This window comes from Lissotriton helveticus, chromosome 12 (assembly GCF_964261635.1).
Source record: "Lissotriton helveticus chromosome 12, aLisHel1.1, whole genome shotgun sequence".
Classification (NCBI taxonomy): Eukaryota; Metazoa; Chordata; class Amphibia; order Caudata; family Salamandridae; genus Lissotriton; species Lissotriton helveticus.
Window position 1 is genome coordinate 460,905,756 of NC_136073.1, and position 24,859 is coordinate 460,930,614.

Here is a 24,859-nt window from a genome sequence, read left to right on the forward strand (position 1 = left end):
ACACTGACCTTTAGGAGTCAGGATGAGCCCGATGATGAAGCATGACACTAATAGAGCGTATGAGGATTACATATATATAAAAGGAATTATTTCTTTCCCACTCCTATTGAGGTGGAGTCTAGGTGTGGCAAGCACTTCCTCTCCTTGCGCCCAGTATCGTCAGGTTAGGAGTAATAATCTATAGGTAATGTTAGTTCAGCTTCGGGAGGACGGATCCCCCTTTTTCCTTTTTTAGGTTAGAAAGGATCTCTCCACCCTTCAAGACTAGTGAGTGTTTTTCACACTCTCATCTCCTTTTTCCCAAACCTAGTGTGACTCCCCAGTCATGGGAGGCCACGAAGTTGCCTGTATTGCCATCCCTACTAAAACGGACCTGGAAATATGGGACTAAGTTGCGTTAAACGAGGCCTTGCCACTTTTCCCTTGTCCAACACCCCCTGGTTTGTAATTCAGACTTTTCTCCCGTTGTGCAGCCGCACCCTTTTAGTCACTGGAGTGAGGGTGACTGTTGCACTCTTAGGGACCTCTTTGATGTTGATTCCCTCAAGACATTTGACCAATGTCGACAGGAGTTCCGTCTCCCCAAGTCCACCAGACTACAGTATTATCCACTGTGCCACTGGGCTCTCCCCCCACCCAGTGCACAGGGGGCAACTCTCCAACTGACAGCTTTTGTGACCCTGGTTCGGTCATTTAACGGGACCCTCAGGCTCATCTCGCGCACCTATCATGCCCTCAAGCACCCCATCCCTGGCCGCCTAAATCTTTACCAATCACAATGGCAAATAGACATTGGGAAAGACCTGTTTGTGAAACAATGGGATCAACTCTGGTGTGACATCCCGCAAATTTCTAAAAGCATAGCCCAAAGCAAGACAGCGTGGTATCTCACGCCTACCCGACCTCACACTATGTTACCCTCAACTTCTCCACTTTGCTGCTGCTGTACTTCAGCACCAGGAGACGTTTTACACATATGGTGGTTCTGCCCAAGTATTACCACCTTCTGGAAAGAAATTCTTAGCCACATTAAGGGGACTATAGGCTTTCTGCTCCTGGATTCCTACTCAACAGCCATCCTTGGTATCTGACCTCAACACATACAGGTTATGACGCATGCTGAATGGCACTTAATCTCCCACATGTTGGGAGCCGCCAAACAACTGATAGTCCTACATTGGAAAAAAACTACTCCCCTCCCCCCCCCATAGCTCAATGGTCCATCTGCCCGTGGCATGTCCTAGCTATGGATTGCTTTCTCAAACTAACTCACACGGAGAGGAAGTTCACCCACATCTGGCAACCACTCATACAATACTTTTCCCATTTGGCCTTATACCTCCTAGACTTAAAGCACTGTAGCTCTTCGACTTAACTCTCATTCCCAGTCTAAATCCCTGGCCACCTTTTCCTCCCATCACTTGCCCCACTCCGTGGGCCCTCTAGGGATATTTGATTGTCATAGATGGCCCTTTTCAGCCTAGAATGACACGCTTCTCTTTCTAGCACGTTTTTGTTGCTTCCATCTCTGTTAAGTTGTGTTTTTTCTTTTCTAAATACGCTGCACTGGTAATCCCCCACTTTTCCGATACTCCCTGACTGCCTTACTACTATATGTGAAGTATGCAACTGATTTCACTGTCTTTGGTGGCTTTTGTCAGCGTAATGGAATGGAATACTGTTGCCTTGCTGCACTCAAGGTATAATGGCTTTTTTGTTGCCTTGGTACCTCAAAATCATCAATAAAGAGATGTTTAGCGAAAAAAAGCATCCATTCTGCTCCTGCTTCCTAGAATCTGCCTCCCCAACCCTGCTACTTGCCTCCAAATCAAAGCAGGCCACTTTCTTCTCTTCTTGCTAGCGTGAGTTTGTATGATCTGAACTGTGGATCCTCTGAGTCAGTGAGGGATGTGAGGGGTAAGCATAATTACAGGATGGCTCTGGCATTGGCATCAATTCACCAAAATCACAGCGGTAGCGGACATCACTACACACACACACACACTGTGGACTGCAACTTTCATCCCATGTCTGATCCCTTGTCCCACCCATATTCCATCTGAAGGTCGTGCTAAGGGTGGGACAGGATGGCTTTCTAAGTGGTTCAGTTGAGAAGAGGACTGAAGAATTTACAGCAGGTTCAAACCTTGCTTGCTCTGTCAAGGCATCACCAGCCCTGAACAGATTGAGGTATATCTGTCAGGAAAGGGGCTACTGCCTGCAGCTCTTGTGGACTGCTTTGCAAACAATGGGGGTTAACATTAGGACTCTGGACCAATGTTACTGAAAATGTGCACTGGCGCAAAAAGAAAACAAGGCCCCTAAGTTTGTTAATTCGGTAATACTGAATGAGACAAATCATTAACGCAGCAATGTTGGTGCAAATGGTTTTTAGTATTGTTGTGTAACCAGTGCAGTGTCTGTAATATTTCGACGGATTGATGCACCTTTTGCAATTCACAATCCAGTCACAAAGTGGTTTATGAATCACAAAACAGCATGTTGCAATGTACAAAGTCCCTTAAATGGATCAGTTACAAAAAATTTGCATAGCAAACTGTATAGTTTTGGTAATCACAGAATGCAAGTTTAAATTGTGATTATCAAATTGCTACTGACCAGTGTACTATGCAGTCGCAAATAATGTCACTTAAATAAGAAATCGTGCTCTCAAATTACCATGGAGGTAATGCAGGTCTTAATCATGCAAACATTTTACATTCATGTAAAATCTATTGAAACATTCACAGGGCAACACCACTGAAACTGTTACAAGATGACTTTTTGTGCCCTTCATGTACAAACAATGAAAAGGGGGTTTCAATAATAAAGTAACTTCTTACGCATTACTTAAGGAGAAGTTGTGAAAGCCAAATAGAATATACAATGCATAAGAATGTCAGGCAAGTATTTGAAGACTGTGCTACGTAATCATGATCCATTATCTTAAATGTGACCACACCTTAATGTTGTCTGATGCACCACGGTAAATGCCTTGATGTAAATCATGAAGTGCTATAAAGAATACGCAATACACAACAACCACATTATTATTAAATAATGTTATGAATGAAGTGCATTGACTTTTCCGTACACTTCCATCTGAACTGATAATGTGATTTTCACTGTTATGAGTAGGGTCATTTTCCACAGCGTAGTTTCCCTACACCTACCACTATCCTAAGGCTGAGAATGCTGACAAGGTATACAGGATTCATTTAGTACACATTAATGATTGGATATTTTGCCTGCACATCAACTGTAATTATGCAGTTAAAAAGTGGGCAATCAGGGACTCACTCGTACTATATTTCCTATACGGTGGACACAACCGATCCCACCACGCCATCACCGTTACAGGGATCTAGGTGTTGCTTGAAAACCTGAAGACTAGTAACTGGCAGAATTGACCCACTGAAGAATCTACTTAATGGGTGGGCACAGACTTGAAACATGTCCATGCCAGCTGGGATTCCAGGGCTGAGGCACCATCAGTAGTTTTAGCCTGGAAGATGTTGTGATCCACGGCATCATTCCCGCATTGGCAGACCTTCAGTTGAAGTTTGCCCGCCATAAGCTCAATTCTTCAGATACTATCTCCATAGTGCTTTTTCCCTATACCTACTTAAACTAGAAGGCCTACTAGACTCCAGTTTACTTGAGGCTAAGCTCCCAATGGGCAAATTAGACAATCACAAAATGTTGCATATTACAGAGAATTTGAAATGCAGCATATATAGACTTGCATAATAACAATCAACTGATGATACTTAGGGCTTAGATAAGGATCTGCATGCATAACGTAGAATATTCAATAAATACAGGCATTTAAAAATGGAACTGAAAAGCTATAGCATTCATGCATTGCTCACTCAAGTCACTTGCACATTGTTTTCCTTCCCTCCTGCTTTTATTGAACATTTCACGATTGCTGCGTTTTGGAGACCTTTTCACTGTGGACATTAACGGAACATTGACTGTGAGATACTTCTACAATATATATATTCATATATTTCTAACATTGTTATTGTATATCTTGAAAAAGCCCCAGGCCAGCTTCACACTAGAGACCGAACGTGTTTGCTGCATACTCTTGAAAAAATTATCGTAGAAAATCATTAGGAATAAAAGAAATTGAACTATCGCTACGTTGTGCCTGCCGACCCTTATCTTACCCTTATGTACTGTTTTGGTTGTTATTATGCAACTCTATATGTGCTAGCGTTTAAATTCTCTCTATTATTCTACAAAACTGTGTGGGCTAGGGGTGCTTACCCAAAGCACAGGAATGGACATGCATACTAACTGACAAGTATTAACATATGAATAAGGCATTACATTAGAATCCTTGGCTACAGGGGCCTCATTTGTGACTGAGATACACAACATTTTGCTACTGTACAGTTTTTTAGTGGTTAACACCCCAGCATCCTTCCTGGCTTAATGCAGTATGGGAAACAGCTGGGCCACCGATTGTTGGAAAAGGGGTGTGATGCTTTGATGGCTGTAAGAGGAACTGCTGAGGCAACCTTGCTGTCGACTGATCCAATTTAAATTCCTACACTGTGCATACCTAACTTGTAAGAAGCACTGACCTTTCCGCCATGATACCTCCCCATTGTGTTTGATATGTGGAGACTCAGGAGAAGACCCATGCGCACAATATGGCACTGTTGCGCAATAAATTCTTTTTGGAAGGAAGCCACTGGTTCCTTCTGCAGGCCTGAGAACGGCAAGAGAGCCAGGTTCCCTGCAAAACAGCACTGAATATTTCAGCCATAAAAACGACCAAGCTCATTATGCCCCCAGCGTATTGCCGCCAGATCTGTAAGCACAACATTGGTACTCCAAATGACAAAAAAATCTTTCAAGCGTACCTATTGATTACAATCTGCAGCACCATATCATTTCAGGCATTCCAAAACTGATCAGCAATCAGCCATCAACACTGTTCTCGTGCTACTGATTACCTGTATTCGCCTGTATCTGAGTGCTCTACCCAATTGTAAATCTACAAGATGCCTGCTCATATTCTTTCGCGAAATCAACAAACAGATCCTTGCCCTACCCACCATTTTATGCAGAAAGAAATGTTGATTCCACCAATTGTAAATGTACAGATTTAAGGCAACCAATCCATACACAATAATATAGTGTTGATCAATAAACAATGAACAGTCAGAAGGAACCAAGGACAAGAGATTATTTATCAAAAGTACAAAAAGATAATTTTATTCAATATTAAGTAATTTAGAAAAATGTAACGATCATTCATTCACTTGCATGTCCATCATGCATACTCACAGACATACTTGAAACAGATTAAAAACATAGTTGATATATAAAGCAATTGCTAAATAATTGACAATTTATAGTAAGAACACTTTCAAGTTGAGACAATGTGGCACAAATTTGGTAGACAGCTGGTATTCTACGCGCGTTTCGACACAGCAAGGTGCCTTGGTCAGGAAGAAGGGAAGGCCACAGTAGAAAGCAGTGATGAGTTGAAATAAAAGTTGTCTTATCAGTACCAACGGTTCTATCATGACTGTATTGAACACAAGATATATAATAGTTTGCTTTGAAACTTTGAGAGAGAAACTGCACATAGGCAGAAAAGAAGGTATGACTGAGTATATATATAATAGAATAATACAATAGTGATGTATGGTGATGGAAAGTAGTGAAAAGAACCCATGTATTCATCTTTCTAATTCACCGTTTACTTCCCAAAACAGAGGGTCTCTCCAGCCTTTCCAGTCATTTGCTGCTGCCTCTCTACCCCTCTGTGTCGAATGCACTGTGTGTACCTTCTTAATACACATTTCAGAGTATCTGAATAATGCACCCAGACTCAGCTCTAAACAGGTTTTTTGTATTGACCTGAACACAGGAAGCTTCTGTCTCTTTGTGCCTATGGAGCACCTGGTCTGTTTGCAGCTAAACATGTTGTTTTGGTACTGACCATTTTGACACTGGTAGTGCTCTTCTACAGTCCATAGCCATGACTGAGACCTGGAGTGATTAAAAGACTTTGCCACACCAGCAGCCGTCGATACAAACTATGCCAACATTGCTCACAAACCATGTACCAACCGAAAAGTCGGTGGAGCTGGTAGCTGGTGTTATACTGAACAAGACACTCGCTCGCCACTGGTTCCAACACCAACTGCACCCACCACCTCTTTTGGTGTAATTTGACTTTAATCATGGCCCCTCTTAAAACTACAGTTGTAGCAATCTCTCACCCACTAGCTGCGCTTGTTTCTTTCTTTGAAGACACTGACAACTATTTCATTTATCATCAACCCAGACATCAACACGTTCGTCCTTTGTTAAAATCCCTTCACTGGCTCCCCGTGTCCGAGCGTTGCAAATTCAAGCTGGGTTGTACTATCTTTAAGTCCCTTGCCGGAACGGGCCCGTCCTTTATTTCCTCACTAATACACCCCTACGTTCCCTCACGTAACCTCCGTTCTTCTCATCTTGCCTTGCTTAAAGTCCCAGTTTATAAACGCAAGAAGCATGGAGGTTTGACATTTTCTTTTCTTGCCCCTTCCCTTTGGAACTCACTCCCCCTAGGTATTAGACTTGCTTCCTCCTATAATCATTTTAGGTCTCTTCTCAAAACTTATTTGTTTTGTAATGTGTATCACTAACATCTTTGTTCTGTGGACTGTTCTCCCCCCTGTGCTCGAGCGCCAAGAAACCGTCTGGTGTTAGTTGCGCTATAGAAATATTTTTTTACATTACATTACATGTCTTATCCCTTCACTGCCCTCTCAACCTCGTTTGGGATTTCAATCTCAACTTTAGCACCCAATACACAATACCCACTTTGCTCCATTAATATACAATCATCTGCTACTTAACACTGACTCCTTACTTAAATACAAACCAGGCAATGTCCTCCTACCTTCAATAAATCTTCATCTTGGGAAGACCCAGCCCCAACTTCTGGCATGTGAGATCATGAACCTCATATCCCCGCCACATACGTTCATTTCTCATCCTTCACTCTCAGCAATGGACTTCATATCATGCTTCTCCGAGATCACATCCAGCTATTCGTAATGCCTTCGCTTCTCTATTTACTGTTCCTCCTGATTCCTTCACTAATTCTACTTAACTTAATGAATTAAATTACTATAGCAGCCTGCCTATGTGGTTTTGCCACTAGAAAATTATTCAGCCTACCGAGGCTTATGCCCACTACTCTCTTCCGTCACGCAGCTAGGTGGCACTCAGCTAAAAACAAGGCTCACTATGAATGACAACCAAATATAAAGTGATCCAAGGGACCTCCCTAAGCTACCTTGCCAACACACTGACCTGCCCGCCCTTCAGGAATCTTTGATCCATCAACCATAGCTGAGTCTCATACCCAGATCACTTTGGGCAGCATCTAGATTCCAATCTTGTTGCCTTCTAAACTCCCCAGTACTGGCATCCGCTGCCCCCATGACCTCAGAAGTACCCTGATACGTAATCTTGTGAGTGGAACACACAATAAACTAGTGACACAGAATGCACCAAAGTTGTTAATAGGTTTTCCACGTGCATTTGTCATATTGTTGCATTTTCTCTGTCAATGCTTTCAAAACGCAGTCACCACTTTGATGTATGTATTCCATTGCCTAACTGTGTACTGTTGTTTGAACTGATGTAAACCCTCTATGGTAAAGATGAAATGCAGCTTGCTGCTTATCTGTGATATTCACCTCTACAAAGTGGCAGTAAAATGCCTACTAAATGCCGCAGAAAGAAACCTAGTGTTTGTAAATAAAACTCGCAACTGAAAGTGAAATCACGGGGAAAACCGCGAGAAGAGAAAAAACTGTGAACTCCCTTTCCCATCTGGAAAGCTCAATCTATAAATAGTATCAGACGCAGTAACATGGACAGGTGTTAATGAGAACGTGAGACATATTACAACCATCAGTCAACGAGTTCATTGTTTTGTTCAGCTCACACACAGCCATAGTTATACAGGTAGAGAGTAGAGTTTGAAGTTTATTTGCAGAATCAGAGAGTCAGTGTCTTCTAAAGACAACTTACATTTAAAAACAGACTGCATATACTGAAGAAGTATTGGCAAGGCCAATAGGTCTGGCTTTCGTAACCTGGTGCAATTATGATTATTTTAATTGCAAGCACGTGGCACACAACCAAAAAGAAAAGAAGACAACATGGCATCTCTCAAGTGCGGCGTCCATATGGTTGCACTGAGCATTTTAAGTTAAAAACAAAATGTCACTGACACATCTGTTTTATCACGGATGCTTGTTAAATAGCAAGCCTTTCAGTTGTACTATGCATTTTATTATTGTTATTATTATTAATATTATTATTTTTATGTGGGGTGGAGACAAAAATAAATCACCACCTAGGATTCAAAGCTCAGGCAGCTACCATGCCACAATGTCACAAAAAGAGACGGAAAATAAATCACCACCTAAATAGGCACCCGCTCTGCAGACAAAAGAAATAGCTGGTGTTTAAAGTTTATATAAAAATAAAATAACCTTTGTCACTGAAGTGAAAGGAACTGTTTTAGGTGTATGTGATCAAGCTACAAACACTTTCTGTAATCAATCAAAGTGAAGGAAGCAAAAGGGAAAGATGGCTTACCCTGAATGCTGTGCAAGGAAAATGTGAATGAGAGTTTAACAGACCAATGGATGAAGATCACTGGCCAAAACTAGTTTTCCACTCACTTCAACTGCTGTCTGGAAAGATTTGGGGCGGTTCGTCAAGCGGGAGCTGAGAAAAAGGGTTTTCCCCATGCAATTTCCCATATGAAGTTCAGACATGACTACAGTCTGAACCGCTGAACGGAATTACACTAAATTTGGCAGAAAGCTAGATCTTGGTCCAGAAAGAGTGCTTTTTGTAATTTGGTGTAAATCCGTTCAACAGTTTTGGACTTAGTAGAGAAAAAAGATGTATGTATATCTAGAGATGTGGATCGGCCCACCAACAGCTGTAACGTAATTGGCTGGCCACAACCTGCGAGAACAATAGCAGCTGCCATTTTGGGTATCGGGACATGGATCGCGGGCGGGGGGTAAAGTAAAAATAGGATATAAGGGGGATGAGGATAGAGTTATTCTGACCCAATGGGACTAATGGAGGGGCGTCCCCCCCAAAATTTTTGGGGCGCACATGCGAATCGTGAGGATCCACCGTAGTGCTCAGTGCGGGCCCCCTTGTGAATTAGAAGCAGATCTGTTGAGCCAGTGCTCATTAAAGGAAATACACCCATTCACAGACCCACTCACATACCCTTACATAACCACTCACACACCTACTCACACATTCATACACCCACTCACACCCAATCACATACCCATGCAGTCACTCGCACGTCTACTCACAGACCCTGAGAACCACTCACAGAACCGTGCAGGCATTCACATGCCCACATACACACCTATATAGCCACTTACACACCCACTCACAGACCCACATAGCCACTTACATACCGACTCATTTCCATACTATGTGTTGTAATGGTATGCGTTGTAATGACATGCGATGTAATGCCTGTGTTGTAGTGACAAGTGATGTAGTGTAATGCTTTGTAGTGACATGCAATGTAATGGATGTGTTGTAGTGACATGCATTGTAAAAGATGTTGCAATGTAGTGACTGCGTTGTAAATGTAGTGCGATGTAATGGTTGCGTTGTAAAGGTTGTTTCCCGTCGCACGCCTACTCCTAAGCCCACAAAGCCAATTACACACCTAGCACACACTCAAAAACCAACTCTTACACACTCACACAACCACTCAGAACCCCACTCCCACACCCATACAGCCACTCACATACCCAGAGACCCAGAAACCACTCACACATCCATTTACACACTCATGCAACTGCTCACACACTAACTCACAGACCCAGAGAACCACTCAAACATCCACTCACAAATCCACACAGGCACTCACACACCAACTGAGACACACACACCCATGTGCGCACTCATACAGCTAGTGACAACCACTTACAGATCCTCACAGCCATTTACACACACAGGGGCCTGCGGGTTGGCTGCCTTTGGGGGGTTTGGCCTCAGGGCCCGGCCCAGTGCTGAATTTGAGCCAGTGGTTTCTGGTGTTCGGCACCAGCACCTGATTGTCAACACCTGCGCTTATGACAGGCTGCCACATGATAGTGCTGTATGTCTAATTTAGAGCCAAACACAACAACAGTTGTTTATTAATTCAGTATACATAGAAAATGACATACCTGCTGCCAAAGCCATTCTTATAGCTTTGGGGGTCTGGAATAGTCAGCATTGTCACACGTGTAGAAGTGGGACGGTTAGTAGTTGTGTTGAAACTGTATTTGGCAGGGCTGACAGCGGCAATGGGCACTGCAAGAGGAAGAGGACTCCTGACAGGGCCCTGGCACTTTACCTTTTACAAATTAAGTACACCAAAGGGCATGCACAGTGTGGGGTTGGCAGCATGTGGTGGGGGTTGACTGCAGCCAATCTCTTCTAGACGTAGCCAAAGGCCATGTGCAGTGGCAGTTGGAGGAACATATGGTAATTAAATATTAGTTTATGTTTAAAAAACGCTAGAAATTCACTGAAAAAACACAAAGGTTACAGGTACGTTATGGTTAGGCTCGGATTTTACACACATAAAACCATAGAAATGAGCAATTATAGTTCATTCAAAAAACTATAACTCGTGCCTTAAGCGCTCACCATGCACTGCTAATTACCCCACATATTACATCAGTAATGACATCTTCTATGACATCATTGCTAATATCACTGCAACATTTGCAATAAAATTATTGATGAGAAAACTGTGCATGGTGGGGGCGTGAGTGCATGGTGGGGCGTGAGTTATACATACCTTAGGGCACGAGTTATACTTTTTTGATATAACTATAACTGCTGAATTTTGTATGGTTTTATATGAGTAAAATCTGAACCTAACTATAGCGTCCCTGTAACCTTTGGTTTTTATGGGCGAGCCTAGGCAGCGCACATGCGCTGTCTGCAAGACATGTAGTATCTACAATATGGGTTTTAACCACGCCCATCGATTGCCATTGGTTCTTTCTTGTGCCAATCGGAAATGCTGCCTTTTTATTGGTACATTGCCCTCCTTTGGGCTCTTGATTCCTGTGAGGCATTTTCACTCATTGTTCAATTTGGTTGTTCATCTCAATGCGTTCAAGCTCCTGGCACAGGTCTCTATGGCCTCTCATCCCGTGCCCCTCCTGGTCGGCCATCGCACACAAAAAGTAATAGTATTTTACTCATTCACTGTGTCATCTCTGTTATTTAATATGTGCAAAATGGGACAAATGTGCCCCTCATGCCATGAGGAACAGCAGAAGATTATATGCTGTGACATATTCAAATATTGCACATATAATATGAGTCAGCGGCTTCCATAAATCTGCGGAGGCAACAGGGAGCCAGGAACGCTGCTTCCAGTCACTTTTGCTCACCATGAAAATTCACTTATGAACAGCGAGAGCATTAAGTAAACCCAACACGAAATTTCGAGTGGCGATCTGTCTTGGAAGAGTTACAGCGCGTTTAGGAGTCTGTAAAGATCCCCAAAGCAGTAAAGATTATAAAGTGCAGAAGTTGGCGTTGTCGAGTGACTTCTTGTACTGGAGTATACGCTTAGCCCAGTGCAATGCAGGAAACTGTGATCTCGGCACTGCCGGCCCATTAATGTCTTTGGTGGGGGTCTTGGTGCCATTGCTACATGGTATCACTTTTGCAACACTTACGCTGGCCAGACGCTGGACAGTATTTGCTCCAACCTAAAAACCCTCACAGTCAAGGCCCAATTTAACCTAACCTGGTCTGATCATAAACTAATTCCCTTAGAAATCAGATTCCAGCGCATGTCAAACACCAAGGGGCGCGCCCTGACCTTCCAACAAGCCAAACCCAGGTGAAAGGAGATGACAGCCCACCCGGACTTACATGGAGCTGCATTAGTCTGCAGACCAAACTTGTCAGGAGACCCAAAAGCTGACACAAACTTTTCATGCAGTGAATGTACACCTTGAGGGACCGTTTTGCAGCTCCAGGTCCACAAAACAGCCGCCCGCAAAAGAAACCTTCTGCCCCAAACTATACTCAAACTCTGAAAGAATTACAAACCCACTGTAGGACGCTAGAACGCAGATGGTATCAGAACTACGAACAGACTGAATTAACTTAATTTAAAACGGCTCTTAAAAATTACCACTCCCAAATTAAAACAGCCAAAAAAGCCTACAATAGGGAAGTGCTTAAAAGTGCAAACTCACATAAAAAAGTTATCTTTAAGATAGGCAACGCTTTCACTAAACCAAAAACACTGTAACAAGAGATTCCCCCATCGCAGTCTCTTTGAGACAGCATAGCAGACTACTTCGAACAGAGAGTTCAAGCATTACAGCTAGATTTTACTGTACCCCCTGGGCCCTCCACCAACAACAACATTGTCTCAGGGAAAGATAGACTGAATCTACAAATGTTTGAGCCTATTAACCTGGACCTATCTCGCCAGGCGACTCTTGCTATTAAATCTGGCTCCCCCTTCGACCCAAGTCCTCCCTCAATTTTACATGCTATAATTGATACTATAAATCCAATCTTAAACGAAAAAATAATGCCTCCGTCATCATCAAAAATCCCTATAGAATGGAAGCTTGAAGCAGTCAAGCCATTGCAAAAGAAAGAACTTGCTGACCCCACCACCCTCACCAATCTTCTACCGATCTCCTTACTCCCATGTCTTAGCAAAATTGCAGATAAACTTATCAACCTCCAACTCGCTACCTACCTGGAAGAAGCAAACATCCTACACCCTAACCAATCTGGTTTCAGACCCCAGCATTCGAGAGAATAGGGCCTACTGTACACGGCTGAATCTCTCAAAGTAGCCCTTGATGAAGGAAAGAATGCGGTTCTAGTGATATTAGACCTATCGGCCGCATTAGACACGGTCTTACATGTCATTCTTCTAGACCGTCTCGAATCTTACGGCATCTCCCACATAGCCCTGGCTTGGCTTAAAGGGTTGTTGCGGAACCACAGACAAGTCATCACCCTTGGCCAATACAAGTCAACAGAAAAACTCGTGCTCTCGTGTCCCTCAGCGGTCCATTCTCAGCCTGGTGCTCTTTAATGCCTACATGGCCCCATAGATCAGTTTGATATTGTCCTTTAACATCGAGACTATCTCATATGTGGACGATATGCAGTTAATCCTGGTCCTAGATAAAAACACCACACAGGCGGAGGAAAATTTCCGCTTATGTCTCACTGCAACTTTCCAAAGGATGAAAACCAACCATCTAAAGTTCAACTTAGAAAAGATGGAAATCCTACCATTGGGACAAGGGAACGCCATCTCTCCCAATATATGGTGGCCAACTGACCCCCCCCCCCCCAAATACAGTAAAAGTAGCTAGAAACCTGGGAATTAAATTTGATGCTGGACAATCCTTCAGCCAACAATCATTAGCAGTAGCTGGGACCTTCTTTCACATTATAAAATCACTCAAGAAATGTTTCCATTTGCTCCCTATTACAGCTAGACAGGCAGTCACGGTGGCCCTAATCACGTTTAGATTGGACTACTGCAACAGCCTCTATGCTGGGGCCAACAAGTCCGTCTTACACAAGCTCCAAATGGTTCAACACATAGCAACCCGGTTGGTGCTAAAATGACCCAGGAGATCATCTGCATCAATGACCCTAGAAACACTACACTGGCTGCCTATCCATAAAATAGTTTTGTTTAAGATTTTGATCATCATCTTCAGAATTTTTCACTCCTCAGGACCACAATATTTCCGATCCAGATTTGCGCATTATTTCCTCCGCGGTACCTTAGATCATCTAACTAACGCCAATCTATTAAAACCACCGGCGTGTAGATATGTCTCAAAAGGAGGAAAATTACTTGCAGTGATAGGCTCCAAAGCATGGAACCAACTCCCCAACCACCAGTCATATCCAATCTGAAACTCTCTTCAGGAAGGCCCTAAAAACATGGATCTTTTCAGCCTCCAATGCCCTATGCAGAGCACTTATCTAACTACCCTTTTCTCCCTCAGTTACCCAGTTTATATTCCAACTCAGCGATCCACCTAGCGCCATGATGCTCCCCTGAGTGACAGTTGCACTTTACAAATGTCCGATTACATTACATTACATAATTGAAATCTGTTTTATTGCACAACCTAGACAGCTATAAAACTAATGCTGCCAAATTAGAGGGTGGCCTTTCAAGTGCTGGGAGGGTTTCCCACGGTGAAGGCATGTTGGCTTAGATAAAACAAACGATAGGCCTGTGGTGAGAAAGGACAAGGATTTGCACGCCGCTGCTTGAGAGTAGCACTATATTTACATATGAATCAATTTTTTTTTTTTACTACAACATGTTTCTGTTACATAATTATATATTTGCCCACACAGAGGCTGGTCTCTCTTGATAAATTCATGCTTCCACCCAACCATATCCGTCTGTCCAAGTATTCATCCATCCAAGCATTCATTCACCCAGCCAAGCTGTAGCTAAGGCAGCTCAGTTGGTTGGGTGTCAGCTAATCAGATTGGTTTTTGGCTTCAAAGTTACAGGCCTGACTCCAGTGGCAGCTGGCTCGTCTTTTCAACCCTTTTAGGAGATAAAATGAGGAGAAAGGGTCACATAATGACAGCAAACATCCTCAGGCAGGAGGACATAATTTAATCTGTTGTGAGAGTTGCATAAATGGTCAGTGTTTACATTGCAATTCATCCATATGGAATCCAGATAGACATTGAAAGTGGGGACGCTGGGATGTGTAGATTACTGTACGGGTGTACTGCACAAGAAAATTGCAAAAACTCTGTTCTAATCCGCGTGTTCATGGATATGCCTTGAATTGGGATGGTTTCCCCAATGATAACTGTGTGGCACTGACACCCCGTTTGCATTACACGTCATTTACTGATCCGGGTTCCCGAATTGACTGTTGCACCAATGCCTGCAGTAATATCAGATGGCAATAGCTGCTGTGAATGTAATGCTTGTCCTACCTACAATGCTAGGGGATCTTTGATGTGTTGGTTGAAAGGATCACCAACGCCTCAGGGGCAAAACTTCATAGTATCTAAATATGTCTTGCAACTACAGGTGTCCGAGAGTCGCATGAGTTTTATATATTACAAACTAAAAGGATCTCTTTGGGGGGAAACAAGACAATGGGAAAGCCAAGCAAACACAACCGTCGATCACTCCATGTAAAAAAAATGCATACCAGTAGCAATTCAAGTTTGCGTATTCTCACACGTAAATGATATTGGCATTGAAGCGAACTTGGTACCGTGGCTTCAACTCAGTACTTTAAAACTGTCGCTGTGTGCACTGGGACACAGCTGTGTCATAACAGGTGAATCAAGCAGCAGTATTTCCTGACAGGAAACAAACACTTTTTTGAATTGTATTGCATTTTTTCCACATATCCTGCACTCTTCAAAGGTAAAAGCATTTAGACATTGCTTATTTGTAAGAAACATGCCTGGCCATAACAGATGCAGCACGTTTTGGTGCAAGCTGGGGTGCACATAGATACTTCACAAATTATAGCAGCTATGCTAGGGGCACAGCCATTCTCATCCACAAAAGGGTCCCCTTTAGTCTCGGCACTGTTGTGCGTGATGCCGAGGGTAGATACATAATTGTCACGGGATCTCTGGTGGGATACAGTGCTGCCCTGGTGTGCGTGTATGCCCCAAACACTGACTCCCTCGATTTCTTTCACACTTTGAACGCCCAACTGGCGAAGTTGGGGCCTCAGTTACTATTAGTGGGAGGGGACTTTAACTTGCTACTTAACTACAGGTTGGAGAGCACCTCCGTACCTCCTGACACCAAACCACTGGCACGTCGCGCCCTCTTAGAACTCTGTGAACAGTTTTCACTTTTAGATATTTGGCGCAAGCGCAATCCCACCCTTACAGACTACACACATTACTCAGGCCAGCACAACACCTGGACTAGACTTGATTTTTGGCTACTTTCCCCTGACATTGCAGGCTGGCTCTGCACGCTTAGGACTCTCCCTCAGACATATTCTGATCACTCCCCGATATTGCTACAATTGAGTGTCCCTCGCCCCGAGGGATTTGAGCGGCAATGGCGCTTCCTGAGCCACGCTCTACATGACGACCTCTTTAAGGTAGTAATACACAACGCCTTTAAGGAATACTTTCCAATTAACACTGGCTCAGTGGACTCTTGGGCTGTCCTATGGGAAGGTTATAAGGCAGTCATTAGGGGTGTTTGTATTGCAAAGCATGCTTGGGTTCTCAAGGTTCTCCGTAACACTAGATGATACCCCTATGCATTCCGCAAACTCTGCTGCGCAGGGACAGCTCTTGGCCCTCCTGACTGAATACAGGGATACTGCAGACCGGGAGATACTGTAATTGGGCAAATACCAGACAGCCCAGCAATACGGAGAGGGTGAAAGGCCTGGCAGGGTGCTGGCGCAGATGCTGCGGCCACCGTACAGCAAGGCATACATCACTGAAATACGCTCGGCTACTAACCAAATCCTCAACTCCACATAGGAAATTCAAGACAAATTTCTGGACTATTATACTGCACTATACACCACTAAAACAGGGAGTGACCACACAGCACAGGAAGACAACCTGTCGGAGATCGCGCTAGTGTATCTTGAAAAACACATGCAAGTTTTTTTTAGCTGAACCTATTTCTGTTGCGGACGTACTTGGAGCCATCAATACCCTACACGGCTCTACAGCCCCTGGGTTGTATAGCTTCACGGCTGACTTTTATAAGGAATACAAAGACCTGCTTGCACCGCACCTGTTCGAGGTATACGTGGAGGCCTGAGAGAAAGACGTGCTTCCCCCCACACTTTGCGAGGCAGTTATTATCGTACTCCCCAAACCCGGCAAAGATACATCATTGCGCGGATCCTGCAGGCCTTTGTCCCTTCTAAATTTAGACTATAAAATCTTAGCCAAGGTCATCGCTAAATCGCCTGTCTCAATTAATGGAGTTTATAATATCTCCAGTCTAATCTGAACAAAAAAAAGAAAGAAAAAGAAAGGTATAAGCGTTCCCTAATTTTGTGGCAAGATCAGTTAGTTCTGTTTTTCATCACTCTAGTAGAAACAACAGTGCAGAATCAGTTCATGAATTTTTTTTACTCAATAATTGTCGACTAAGAGTTTTTTTAAATTCTCAATTACACAAGTGAAGTGATTTATATTTAATAACGTTTTTCATATGCACCGCAATCCTGGTACAAAAACCTTTCTGTGCTACAGACTTCAGAAAATGCGTTTGTCCTGATTTGCATCACGCAAGTAGCAACATTGTGTTAAATAGTTTTGCTCTACTTTTTTGCACTAGTATAAAGTTTTTGTGATATAGTACTTGTGAATTAAGGGCCACATTGAACTAGTGCTTGTAGAATTTAAAAACCGGCGTTTCTGGCTTACACCCATTACAGGTGCAACCTGCTCCTCCTCACAGGATATCCATAGGCATGCAGAGTATCAAATCCATCCATCCACCCTACCATCCATCAATCATACATTCATCCACTCTGCCATTCACCCATCCATCCATTTGTCCATCCACTTTACCATCCGTTCACTCATCATTTTACCCATTCATCCATCAGCTCTATCATCCTTTCACCTGTCCATCCACCTATCCAGGGGTTGTCCGTCTGTAACAGCATAAGACCTAAACGTGCCAGCAGGGGTCTGCACGCGATCCAACAACTTATGCTTATCTAATGATCAGAACCAACCTTTATTACTTTAATACACCATAAAAAACTGACATGACTGCATAGAATGGTTTGCTTTGAGCGCACAAGACTAATCTCAATAACTAACAGTAACTAATTACACTAAATTAACCATTAACCTTGGGCTCCGGAACAGCGAGCTGCCTGGCATAAAGGGCTTCAATGCCTCATCAGGGGTAGTAAGCGCTATATAAATGTAATTACAATCTGCACAGCACACACTGTATTAGGTTTGTGACGCATTAGGTAGTCTGATAATGTGCTGCATGACTAAACACTTTTAAGGTCCCAAAGGCGACACCTATTGACTGTGCCAATGCTTACTTAGTGAATATAGGGACCCTACACTAGAAAATTTTTGAATCATCAGAATTTCAATCAAGAACTTTGATGAAGAGCACTGTTGCAGTATAAGCATGGGAACCAATCTATCCTAAACATGTCAAATAATTATTTGTAAAGTAGATGGTCAAGTAGAGATTGTCTTTGACCAATCCTGGTGAGTCTCCTGCTGGAAGGGTCACACAGATTTGTGACCCTTTTCCTGAAGTTCCTAGTAATTCATAAGTGTTTGCAAACCAAAGGTTTGCAGCAAAACAGAGATCCCTATAATGTTCATAGGGCAGTTTGAGAATTGAGCCATAGAATCACAAACAATTAATTGCTCAAAAATTACTATGGGGTGGGTGTGCCAGAAAGAAAAGGTGTGAAACTGAAGCAGCAGTACTGGTACAAAAGGTGAGTGCTATTAATTTGTTGTGTGGCATAAGTTATATTATGTTACTTCATATTTGAATAGTGCATTGTTTGCCAAATAATATGGTCCTGTTTACAAGAAACCTGTTAAATTGCAACTCCGGTGTGGGCAAGATTTGCAGTAACAAGTGGCTAGATGTTTATGGCACCCAGTAATTACCATGTGCGAAAAAGATTGCACCCGTCAATAAACTTCGGCAGGTCAACCTTTACGGAATTTAAAAAGGAGACCATGTCCAGTACTGGGGCTTTCAGATGTTGGAGTGGTATCTGTCAACGTCTGCATGTTATTCCACAAAAACACAGATTATGCTATAGTTATGTCAACTGATAAATTCCAAACACATAATGTTATCATATGGAACAATGAACGCATCCTACAAGGCTTATTTGTATCTAGCCCTTTAGCCTCCCCGAAATTTGTACACACATTGGCTCATGGTTGTGATTTATCAGGTTCTTCCTGGGAAGATTGTGTTCTCTACAAGCATTGGTGTGGGTGGATGGATGGATGGATGGATGGATGGGTTGGAAGGTGTTGGTTATCCTCATAAAGGTGTTCTGTGGTAGGGGAAGTCTTGCAACTTTTCAACACAATCCATGTGCATATCGATTTTGGATTAATTTACGGGTGACCTACTAATCCCAATGCAATTGGTAAAGGAGGTTGCCCTCCAAATCAGAATTGCATGTAATGTGGTAAAAGCGCTGTAATACTATGACTCACAGGTTTTGACCAGTACATTTCACCTGCTCTAAGCAAGCCCAGTATCTTGGTGAAAATTAACATGAGGGAATCGTCACCAAAATCCCAATGACCTCCTTTTGTTCCCCAATACAACAACAAAAATTGTAGTAGCTCTGTGAAAGTGTGGTAATATTGTGTGGGCTAGACAATACCAGCTCCATTTTTACAATCCCCTAATACCAGGCCTCTCATGATGAAGCCCTATGTAGTGGATTGTCTCTGTGTGACTGTGTCAGTTACTTCAGTGTCATTGTTTAGGGTTGTTAGGTCTTGTTCTCTTTTAAAGCACAAAGGTGGTTGTTTTTTCAAAGTCTTTCTAGTCAAGAATTGGTGGATGGTCCATTATTGCTTCCCTGTCTCGCTGAAGTTGAACCAGGTCTGTCCCTGTCGTCCACTGTTTCGGTTGTTCCTGAGTGCAAAGTCCCTGTTTTGGTTTACCCGCTGCTTCTCAGCCCACTAATAGGAATTTATTTGTCTTCCTTGCACTTGTCTCCTCCTTCTTTGGTCTTCCCTGCCACACCAGAGCCGTCTCTGCTTTTATCTTGCCTCAATGTTTGCTATGCCCTGGTTCGCAAGAGTCCTTTTCCTTAAGGCTCTATAGCCATGGTTCTTAACCTTTTGATTGCTGCGGACCCCCACATATGTCAAATGTCAAATGTAAATGTCCATTATGATCCATTATTTGATTCCAGGGAACCCCAGTAAGTCATTATTGGAGGCCAGGGACCCCCATCCTAATCGATTTCTGTGATTTAAATCTCAATACAACACACAAACATACAAAAAACATGTATACACCAAGCAAATACCCAAATATTGGAATATTTAATATAATTCACAATCAAATGTTGAAAAGTTTTAGCATTTTTCAATTTGCTTCTTTAGTTATATATACCTTATTAATTTTCTTTTATTATTGAAATATTGTTTAATTTTGTAAAACAGTTGCGGACCCCCTGAAGAGGCCTCGGAAACGCACAGGTTAAGAACCACTGCTCTGTGGGACAGCCTCCAAAGGGTAGATGTATGGATCTGAACAGACACACAGAAAAGACATGTAGAAAATAATCAAACAGGTAAGTACCTTATATAGGGACAGCTCAGCAGGCCAAGGTATATGTCTGCTGTCAGCAAAGGTGAGAAACAGCTCAGCTGCATGAGGCAGCTGTGGGATGGCTTTGCTGTTGGCAAACGTATATTAGCCGGATGAGCAAGGAACAGATCTGCCAAAGGTGAGGGAAAGTTCAGCTGATTCTTTCATGCTAGGGTAATTCTATCTGGAAAAGATCTGAAAGATGAGAGATTGTCCAAGTTGCTTCTCAGAGAAAGGCTCCTGACAGCTGAGCAAGGGATTAGGCTGCTAAAAGTGAGGGATGGCTGCCTGTGGTAAGTGAAGGATAGCTGTGGTGGCACTGGCAACTGAATTATGGTTCTGCTATTAATGACAAATAAGAGATAGTTCTGCATCTGCACTGAGCAGGGAATGCATCCGCTGAACATAATGTGGAAGAAATGTGTGCTCATGCCAACTGAAGTCTGAAATTGTTTATTAACAAAAATAAAATAGTATGTAAATCACAGAGCCAGGTGTCAAGGGATCTGGCAACCCCTGAGCTTAAAGCTCAAGTACACAAGTACAGGTCTCAAATCTATTCATTTTCAAACACAGGGCTCTAATGGGGATCATGTGGCGAAACTGAAACAAAAAATCAATGCAAGTGCAGGAGCTGAAATCGTGGGGTAGTAAATATTCAAATTGACACAAAAACATAACCTTTCAAAGCTACCATATTCAAGAATTTCACATCTGTTATGCCAGACATGATAGAGAGGCTTTACACATCAAAGGCTGCCACATTTTGGTAAGATTTGTTAACACTGAACACAAATATGGCTGCTGCTATTACAGTTACTCTAAAGCAATATTTTTAATTCCTCAATAGGAGTCTCTGCTGTGAGCTTTAGCAGGTGTTCCAAGGTAGGGAACAGTCTCGTCAATGCCCTGGTATAGGACTCAGGTCATGAGAACTGCAGGAGCAGATGGGCCTTGCTTCTACAATCTTACTAATCAATAAAGTGACCTGAATACAGAGGCAAACTTCCCTGCTCCTTTTTAGGTCTTGGCTAGACAGCGCATGCTCTGTCTCGAAGAGACATGTTGTGTTTAATCTGTGGGTTTCAGCCCACCCACAGGTTTCCCATTTGCTTGCTCCATCATCTGTCTCGTATACTTTGTCACCATCTGTCCCTGGCATGCATGGTCATGCCTCTTCTTGTGCTTAGGCCTCCCCCCAGAGCATTGTCCAAGTACTTCTAGTTTCAAGTTTATTTATTTATTTGATTTAGTTCTCAACTGAGAACAAAAAATTTCAGATAAAACATTTGTTATAATGATATAGATAAAAACGATCACTACAAATTAAAAAAAGATTTTAAGAATTGGAACAGATTATGACACACAAATTCTTCTGGGGGAGATTTAAAAAGGGAATTCAGACTTTGCACAGATGCGCTATTGTATCTAAATTGGATTGTTTTTAAGTAGCTCCTTCTAGCCTCGACCAGTTTTGAACTCAGGCATCCGACAGTACGTGCTTCAGATCTTGCACTCCACCAAAGTACTTCTAAACATCAACTGATCCTGTTTTTAAGATCATTTTAGCACCTACTTTTTTCTTTTTTTCTTTCTTTTTCAGCACTCTACACAGAGCTCATGCTTTTACTCCTCCCATCTGCCTCATGCCCCGTCCATAGTCACTACTTTTCCTAACTTTGCTGCTTTTTGTTTTCTCCACCTCCTCCCTTCAGTTGCTGCTTGCTCCCTCACACCTCCTGGTGCTTGCCCCATCCACAAATCAGTCACTCCTCATCACTACTTTTCCCTTCCTTGCTGCTTTCCTCTTCCACCACCTCCTTCCTCCAGTCTCTGCTTGCTTCCTCACACCTCCTGGTGCTTGCCCCATCCACAAATCAGTCACTCCTCATCACTACTTTTCCCTTCCTTGCTGCTTTCCTCTTCCACCACCTCCTTCCTCCAGTCTCTGCTTGCTCCCTCACACCTCCTGGTGCTTGCCCCATCCACAAATCAGTCCCTCCTCATCTCATCACTACTTTTCCCTTCCTTGCTGCTTTCCTCTTCCACCACCTCCTTCCTCCAGTCTCTGCTTGGTCCCTCACACCTCCTGGTGCTTGCCCCATCCACAAATGAGTCCCTCCTCATCACTACTTTTCCCTTCCTTGCTGCTTTCCTCTTCCACCACCTCCTTCCTCCAGTCTCTGCTTGCTTCCTCACACCTCCTGGTGCTTGCTCCATCCACAAATCACCCCCTCCCCCAACCCAGTCACTGCTTTAATCCCCCATTGTAGTCTGTTTTGTTCTAGTGAGCGTTGTTGTTCTGCCTCTTAATGTCCTGCTTGTGTATAGCTGACGTTCTGAATGAAGGATGTATGCACGGCTATTACTTGCCACACATGTAGTCTCTGGTTATTTCCCACACGTGTGGGTACTAGCTTTTAGCATGTTTACACCATATGTGGTTGTTTGGAAATGGTGTTTATAGCTGAAAAATCAGACTTCAAGTGAATCAGATATGCGTTATCACCGGGCATGTCCGAGCTTCTAAAGTACCTATGTCTTCTGCTGTAGTTGCACAATAGCGTTTCTCCTGTACGAAATGATTGAACTGTTGGTGTCTCACTTTGTTGCTTCTAATTTCATAAGGTGGGACTCTATTTCTTAAAATTTCTCTAGTCGGGATAATGTCTTACTTTTTCCACAATCATTGGTGATGTGTTTCCGTGCATCATTGTTGCTTAACTTGAATTCTCTTCGAAGGAGCCAGGCTGAATAGCACAATTGATGTTTTAAAACCCCCACTCCAGAAATATGCAAAGTGTGTTTTCCAACCCTGTCTCTAGCCTTACAAAATGGGCGTCTTTCAACTCTCATTCTGGAAATATGCAATGGTTCCTACCAAACAACCCTCACTTGAGCAGTGCGTAATGGGTGTCTTTCAACCACACTCATCACTAATCATGAATAGCACATATGGTATCTTTCAAATCTCACTCATTCCATAACAGGGCATGTAGTGAATTTTGCAATTGGTAATTTCCAAATTTCACTCAGTCCTCTTCTGAGTTGTAAGCACTGCTACATACTTGCAGTCTTCCTGATACTCACACATCTGTGCACCCTTCCATCCAGCTCAACTACACAAACACAGTAACACTTCCTTGCAAGTCATAGAACAATTTGGATAATTATTGTATTACAACTCACACCTCACTGCTGCAACATACTTCAGGATAGACAAAAATAACGAAACAGTTGCTGAAAGTAGTCCGCTAATCTGACAGATTCAAATTGAAAAATACCCCTCTAAAGTGCATTTATTTTTCACAAATTGTCTATATAACTGTACCAGATTAACTGTTGTAAATCTAAGTTAAAACGGTTACATGTGTTTCTGACGAAATACATCTCTCCAAGTATGCTTTGCCTGACAGACGGGATAAGCCTAAAGTGTCCAAAAAAATCTAAATGTTGCCATCAGATTTGCTTCACACTGTAAATGGCTTTGGTTGAGCTTGCAAAAAACCAAAGGCTTTTTATAAATGAGATGCTCCTCCAGTGCTTAATTTTTGCCGGTGCTTTCCGGTGCTTAGCACCAGCACTTAATTATCAGGGCCGGGTCTACGCATCTGCTGCGCACACCCACATTGATGTTTTTTAAAATTGACCTTTTTGTACTCGGTGCAGCCACGCAGCGTGTTTTACATGTATCTCGCCGAGTGTGAGTCACGGCGGCGTTTAGTGTTTTTACGACTTACTCACAGTTCTTAATCACTTAGCCTGCAGCAGGCAGCCCTTCCCAAGTCCAAGAAGAGAAGATTCAAATTAATAAGAAAATATAATATATGTCATCATCAAGGCGGCCGCGGGCCCGCGCGGCACTTCTAGTACAGCATACGCAATGTTGACTGTTTGCCACTTGCCAGTGGGCGGGCCGTGGAAGTCCGGAATTGGAACACACTAACTATTTGCGCGCCTTCGGCTGCCGTGCTGGAGCTTCTGATGGGGTTGGGGCGTGCACAGATTTTTTTCACTTTGCGTCCACCAGTTGCCACACCGCTGCTCCCGACGAGTCATCGTCGGCTTTAAGTCAGCCCGGCAGCCCTGGCCCGACCCGACCGACGACGACGACGTTAAGGGCGGAGCTGGGCAGCCTGTGTGCAGGGATTGATTAACTGGCTGTCTAGCAGCCAGTAGTACTACAGACAGTACTGACGGTCTGGCACTGCTGGCCGACTGCGGTTAGGTAGCAAGCAGGCAGCACCACCAGGCCCCCGCCGCGGTCTAATCAATCGTAGCACTGTACGTACGTGCTAAGCAAAGGCACAAGGCAGAGTGCAGTGCATCCAGCAGTGTGTGTGTCCCTGCCGACTGGCCCACCACGAGTACCGGTAAGATTAGAAGTTAAGCAATAATTCTGTAAACTAACTCGTAGTAGCTAAGCGAAGCCAGGAGCCAGCTAACTAGAGA